The sequence below is a fragment of the Jaculus jaculus genome, chromosome 1 (assembly GCF_020740685.1).
Source record: "Jaculus jaculus isolate mJacJac1 chromosome 1, mJacJac1.mat.Y.cur, whole genome shotgun sequence".
Lineage (NCBI taxonomy): Eukaryota > Metazoa > Chordata > Mammalia > Rodentia > Dipodidae > Jaculus > Jaculus jaculus.
This window is the reverse complement of record NC_059102.1, coordinates 149,872,431-149,879,041: the sequence shown is the minus strand read 5'-3', so window position 1 is coordinate 149,879,041 and position 6,611 is coordinate 149,872,431.

Here is a 6,611-nt window from a genome sequence, read left to right as displayed (position 1 = left end):
ACAACAACAACAACAAAGCTCATTTCTCGACCCCTCCATGGCCTCTGCCTGGTCCACTAGCTTTGTCAGGCTGGGTCCCACCCTGTGGCCTCGCTGTGGTCACTGGGCTCTCTGTACTGGGTGTCACCACAGGACGGTCTGAGAGAGCTACTCTGCTCGCTCCATCCGCTCGTGGCCAGGACGCACTCAGAATTGGTGTGTTTGTTGACTGAATGAGAGCACTGCTCCTGTCTGTGGCCTGTCACTGCCCCTCAGTGTTCCTATCTGTGTGCAGATGTTTGTGACCCATCTATCTGCAGGCTTACCCCAGTGCCTCTACACAGCCATGGACAAATGCAAGTGATCTAGTTATTTCCACGGCCATAGGTGCCTCCTGGGACCACTGCTTGGAAGCAGTTCGGCAGGTTGACCCGGGCGGGCACTCCGCTCAGGCCGGAGGTGGCTTCTCAGATAAGGCAGCCAGAGGAGGCGGGACAATTTGCACACAAGCTCCCACAGTGGACAGAGCGTGGGACACCTCCTGTAGCCTGGGGACCCGCCCCAGCCCTGTCCTGAGTGCCTGCCACACTGTCCCGAGCCAGACACGTGCTGCTGTCTGCAAATTGACTTGGCACAGGGCACACTGGAACGAGCCCACGCCTGGCTCTCCCGCTGGGCTGGATGCCTTCTGAATGGAAGACAAATACATTTTAATTTGTTCCAACTTGACATAACCCCCCTCCCCCCCCCCACACCGTGAGAAACTGGGTCACTAACTAGAGATGCCTCTGGCACCAACTTACAGCCTTTCCCACGAAAGGGCCCTTGTCTTTTTTTTTTTTTTAATTTTTTTATTTATTTATTTGAGAGCGACAGACACAGAGAGAAAGACAGATAGAGGGGGAGAGAGAGAATGGGCGCACCAGGGCTTCCAGCCTCTGCAAACGAACTCCAGACGCGTGCGCCCCCTTGTGCATCTGGCTAACATGGGACCTGGGGAACCGAACCTCGAACCGGGGTCCTTAGGCTTCACAGGCAAGCGCTTAACCGCTAAGCCATCTCTCCAGCCCCCTTGTCTTTTTTTGTGTCATTGTGAAGGTTCAGGCACTGCCCACTGGACACCTGGTCCTGTGGACAAAGACTTCCCAAAATGCATGGGCTTCAGTGCTGCAGGACAGCCTGGGGAAAATACTTGACCCTTGGGGTGTAAACAGGCCCAGAGGGGGCTTCTCTCCACACTTCCTCTAGACAAGATGCACATGGGGCCCAGAGACGGGAAGGAGCTGGCGTAAGGGCACGCAGTACTGAGCACAGATCCAGAGTTCTGCTGAATTCCAGGGCACTGAGTATTGGGATGGGGTACCTGTGCCCCACGTCAGTCATGTGGCACTTATTTGGACCCCTCTGGGCTTAGGTCCTTTAACTGTAAAATTGGGAGGTCACAAGATGCGTGGATTGGAACCATGTGCTTGGGTGCCACAGGCATCAGCTGACATGCCCCCAGGCCCCCACCATACACCAATGCCAGGAGTAAGCCCTCAGGGTGGAGACCCCCAGCCTGGAGCTCTCTCAAGTGAAGACTCAGGTTTCCCTGAGGCAGCATGTGTGTGTGTGTGTGTGTGGGGGGGGGGTGTCTCTATAGGTGAATGGGCAAATGCCACGCTGGCTACGCAGCCGACTGAGGGAAAGGCCTAGCTGCCCCCAGTGAGCCTAAATCTGGGGTCTGATTGGTGTCCTGGCCTTAACACCCTGGCTAGGCATCCTGAGCCCCGCCCCCACCTTGGGGTCTGTCCACTGGGCTTGGCTCCCTAGTGCTAGGGGCAGTCACCTCACCTCACTGAGCCTCAGTTTCTTTACAAGGAAATGGTGACTTGGCCAAGAGCTTTGTGTGGGGACCCATGAATGGGGACATGTGGAGAGCGGGACAGGTCTGGGACAACAAGCTCCATCTGGATTTGAGGACAGTCAGACCGATAGGCCGGGGACCTGGTGATGGGCCGAGACTGCTGAAGGCCGTTCTGAGCAGCCTCCAGGTAGGCATTTTGGAAAACTCTTGGCCTTTGGATTCTTGGAGGTTTGGAGGGAGGGGACAGATGGGTGTCTCAGAGGGTCAGGAGTGTCACCCAGGCAGGGACCCTGCTTGCTCTGGGCTTCATCCCCGTTTCTTCACTCCTGGACTCCGTGGGCAGGGCTGTCCTTGCCCTGCGGTGAGGCTGGGGCTTCACACGGCCACGGCAGCGCGCTGGAAGCAGCTCAAACCTCGATGTCTATTTCAGAGGAGATTTCCTTGGCCAGCACCTTAATGAAGACAGGGCTGCTGGGGCTCCCGAGGGTGCACACAGGCTTAATTACACCCCGTGCTTGGCAAATGGTCCTGCTTCTCTGGGTTTGCTGTCTTTAGGCCTCCAGCCTTGGCAACAAGCTCAGGTCCTGCCCCTGTCCCATGTCCTGCTATTCTGCATGCACTGTCCCTCAGTGTATATGCCAAGCATGTTCATGTACCCATCTGCCTGCCATCTATCCATCCATCCATCCATCCATCCATGTATCCACTATCCTTCTCTGTATTTACCCACCAATCCATGCATCCATGCATCCATCCATCCATCTATGCATCCATCCATCCATCCATCCATCCATCCATCCATCCATCCATCCATCCACATCACCTATCCACCTGCTCATCCAGTCATCCTCCTATCTACCACTCATCTATCCTCTCACCTACCATGTGCCCACCTATCCACCCACTTTATCTGTCCATCCATCCATCCATCCATCCATCCTCTCATTTTACAAGCACTTAACAAATAAATGAAAACACAAAACAAAAAGGAGGAAAGATAGGGCTGGAGAGATGGCTTAGTGGTTAAGGCACTTGCCTGTGAAGCCCAAGAACTCATGTTCAGATCTCCAGGTCCCACACAGCCAGACACACAGTGACACAACGCACAATATTGCACATGCACGCAAGGGGGCGCATGCATCTAGAGTTCATTTGCAGCTGGCTGAAGGTCCTAGCCTGCCTCTTTCTTGCTTTCTCTCTCTCTCTCCTCTCAAAAAACATACAAAACAAGCACTTTTTTTTTTTCCTTTTTTTAGGCTGAGAGAGTTGCACAGAGACCCAAAGTGGAAGCGCTCATAGCCTCAGCTCTCCCAGAGCCACAGTCTGCTGAGTGACAGACAAGCCGACAGTTGGAGCCATGGATGTGGGGAGTGGTGGCTGAGGGGAGCACGGGGTGCTGGTGGTGGTGGTGGGGGGTCTGTGAGGCTATGCCTACTGTGCGTGTTCGTACGTGTGCGTGCGCGTGCTTGTGCACGTGTGCTTCACGGATAGAACCAGGCTGAGATGCTGGAGGCTTCGGCTCCTGTGCCAAACCCACTTTCCCCATGGCGTCTCCTGATCTGGTGCGGAGGAGACAGCACCAGGAGAAGTCTGCGTCGGCCGCCCACGGGAGGGTGGTGCCACCAGCCTGCCCACAAGCCATCTGCCTCGTCCTTCCTATCCCTGAGTGAGCCGCAGCCCACGGGCTGCCTGGCTCCTGGCACAATTGTCCGTTGTGTATGGAGGCCTGGTCTCCCGCCCCACACGATGCTCAGTGCTCGCTCTCTCATGCTGCTGGAGAGGGGGACCAGCCCGAGCAGTCGGACCTCTGTGACACCCCCAGGCACATTGCTTTGCAGTTCCAGGGTTGCTCCTGTGCCAGTTCTCAGGACTGTGCCGGGGTGGCGAGATAGGGACCTGTGTCTGCATTGAAACCAGGGCCTGGCACTCCAAAGTGGCTCAGATTGTTAGGCGAGAGGAGGCCGAGACACTCCAAATGGGCAGATGTCAGCTTCCTCCTCCAGGAGTCTAGGAGGGCAAAGCCTTGCCCAGTGGAAGGGGCTGACTGCAGGTGGGTATCTGAAGGAACGTCTTCCTCCAGTGCCACTCACGATTCCAAGCCCGCTGCCTTTGAACTCAGCTCCGTGTGTGGCCCTGGCTGGTAGTGGGTGGGAGGCAAGGTCTTCACCTAACACAATTGCTGTCTGGGGAGACTTGTCCTTAGCTCATCAGGGTGGGCTCCAGGAGGAGGAGGGGTGAGGGAAGCGGGACGAGGAGGAAGAGGAGGAGGAAGAAAAGGGGCATAGCAGACCGATTCTGTGGTCGGGATGTTCCCCTCTTTCTGGATCCCCGTGTACAGCAAAGTGTGGCTGTCCTAGTGGGAGCCTGTCTGCCCTTCCACATGCCCTTGACTCCTCTAACAAGGCTGCATGCGGTGACGCTCACTCCCAGGTGGGTTTGCCTTCCCACAGACTCAGGCCTCATTGAGCTGTGGCACCTTGAACACATCACAGGGGCTTTGGAGAGCTTGTTTCTTCCTCTAAAGTCAAAGAGGACAGTGCATCTGTGGGCAGGATCCAGTTGTCACCAGCTCAAGGTGAAGAGATACTCCAGAGCTTAGAGTGGGGAGTAGCGGAGTGTTGGGGACTTCCCCAGTGGGCTCCTCCTCCTTCCTCCAACTTCTCTCTGCATAAGCATTTTCCTGGACAGAGTGTCTCCTTTTTCCTCACAGAGATCACTGGTCATATTTATTTTATTCTGTTGCTTTGATCTATAACATGCTCAGGAAATCTTTTTTTTTTTTTTTTTTTTTTTTTTAGGAGGTGCTGGCTTCTGTCTCCCTCTTTAGTAGTAAAATATGGTGTTCAAACATCTCGTGGACTTGAGGTAAATTTTTTATTGAGGAGATCCATGGGTTGGGGCTCAGGGACACTGAAGAGATCACAGGAGACAGACTCAGGAGAAGTGGCCAGGCTCTGTGTCCAGAAGTGGCTACCATAGTGTCCTGGTGCTGTGGGCTTGGCACGGTGGTGGGGGGCAGAGTATCCTATGCCCTTTCCTTCCACAATCTCTCATAGCAGCCTACAACCATGGTGGCAGGGTCGGAATAATGACTCTAAGAGCTCGTTGAACAGCATCTCCTTTTCCTAAGGGGAAGACTCTTCTCTCTGGAACATCTGGCCCTGACCTAGCAGAGCCACTAGGGCAGGTTCCATCCTTCTAATGGGCAACCCTAACTCAGGGCCAGTGTAACTATTGTACCCTCTCTCATCTACCAGGATGCCACATGGCTGAGGTCTGTGTTATGAAGGACCTTGATTGGCTGGCCACCCACTGTCTTCAGAGCCCCAGGAGGTAAGGGCCAGCTTTCCCTCTTCGTGGGGAAAGAGACAGAGGCTGAAGGACATGACAAGGGAGTGTGGACGTCATAGGTATTTTCAACACTCCTCTGGGGACTGCTCATAGCTCCATTCTCTCCAGGAGGGTGAGATTCCTCAGGGCCCATCACTGCTGACTGAGTGAGAATTGAACTTGAGGACCAAATAGACAAAACACTGCTTGGCACTGATGTGTCCAGGCTGGACTTCCTGGGTTGTGGGTAGAGGGTCTCACCTCAGTTGCAAGAGGATAACTAACCTGAATGATAAATGAATAATATATGAAATAAATAAATAATAAATAAAATGAGACCTGATGATAGCCGGGCATGGTGGTGCATGCCTTTAATCCCAGCACTCGGGAGGCAGAGGTAGGAGAATCACTGTGAGTTCAAGGCCACCCTGAGACTACATAGTGAATTCTAGGACAGCCTGAGCTAGGATGAGACCCTACCTTAAAGAGAGAAAGAGAGAGAGGTGGGTGGTGGCGGGGGGAGGGAGAGAACTGATGGATCAAGCTGTTTCCACACGGTCTTGACTCCAAACAAGGCTCCATGAATAAAAACAACATTGGGCATCCGATGAAGAAAAGCTTTATAAAGTTGGACATCCAATAAGAAATTCATCAGCCAGCCAGGAGAATCTGACCCAGAAGGAGGACAAAGCAACTGATGGACACTGACAGGAAGGCCAGATGCTAGGATCAGCAGACAGTGATGGCGAGACAACTGCTATAACTGTTGTCCCTGTGTCCCATAGCTCTAGGGAAGGAAGGCAGGGCACATCAGCTGGAAATTCAAAGTGACCCAAATTGAAGTTCCAGGGGTTTGGGATCTCAGCTCCTGAGACAGGAAGTGCAACAGATGGGATTAAACCCTACAGGGAAAAGAAAGGTGGATGGATTTGAAGACAGGGTGATGGAAAACCTGCAGATCGAAACACAGAGATTAACCTTCAAACTCTGAGCTATGCAGGTGGGAGCCTGGCATGACTTCAGGAAGCTAAGTAACCTCAGCGGAGGCTGGGAGAGGGAGGAGGGAGAGGACAGGGTGAGGGAGGAGGGAGGGACAGGAGGGGAGGCAGGAGGGATGAAGCAGGAAGGGGAGAGAAGAGGATGGAGGTGGGAGAGGGAGTAAGGAGGAGGGCTGCAAACTACTTGCAGTGACAAAAGCCAATAAATGTCTAAGTCGAATGAATCCTATAAGCCCTGAGATCCAAGAAGCTCATAGATTCCTCACGCACAAGAAGCAGGAAGAGACACACAGAAACTTTTCTAGAATCACGTAGCTCAGCACTGGAGGTAAAGAGAAAGTCTTCAAAGAGGCCAGAGAAGAAAGACGTGTGGTTACCTTTGAGGAACTAAGAGTGGATGTCCCACCAGGAATAGTGAGGCGTGGGGTACATGGTCTATAAAGCTCATTAAAAAGGGC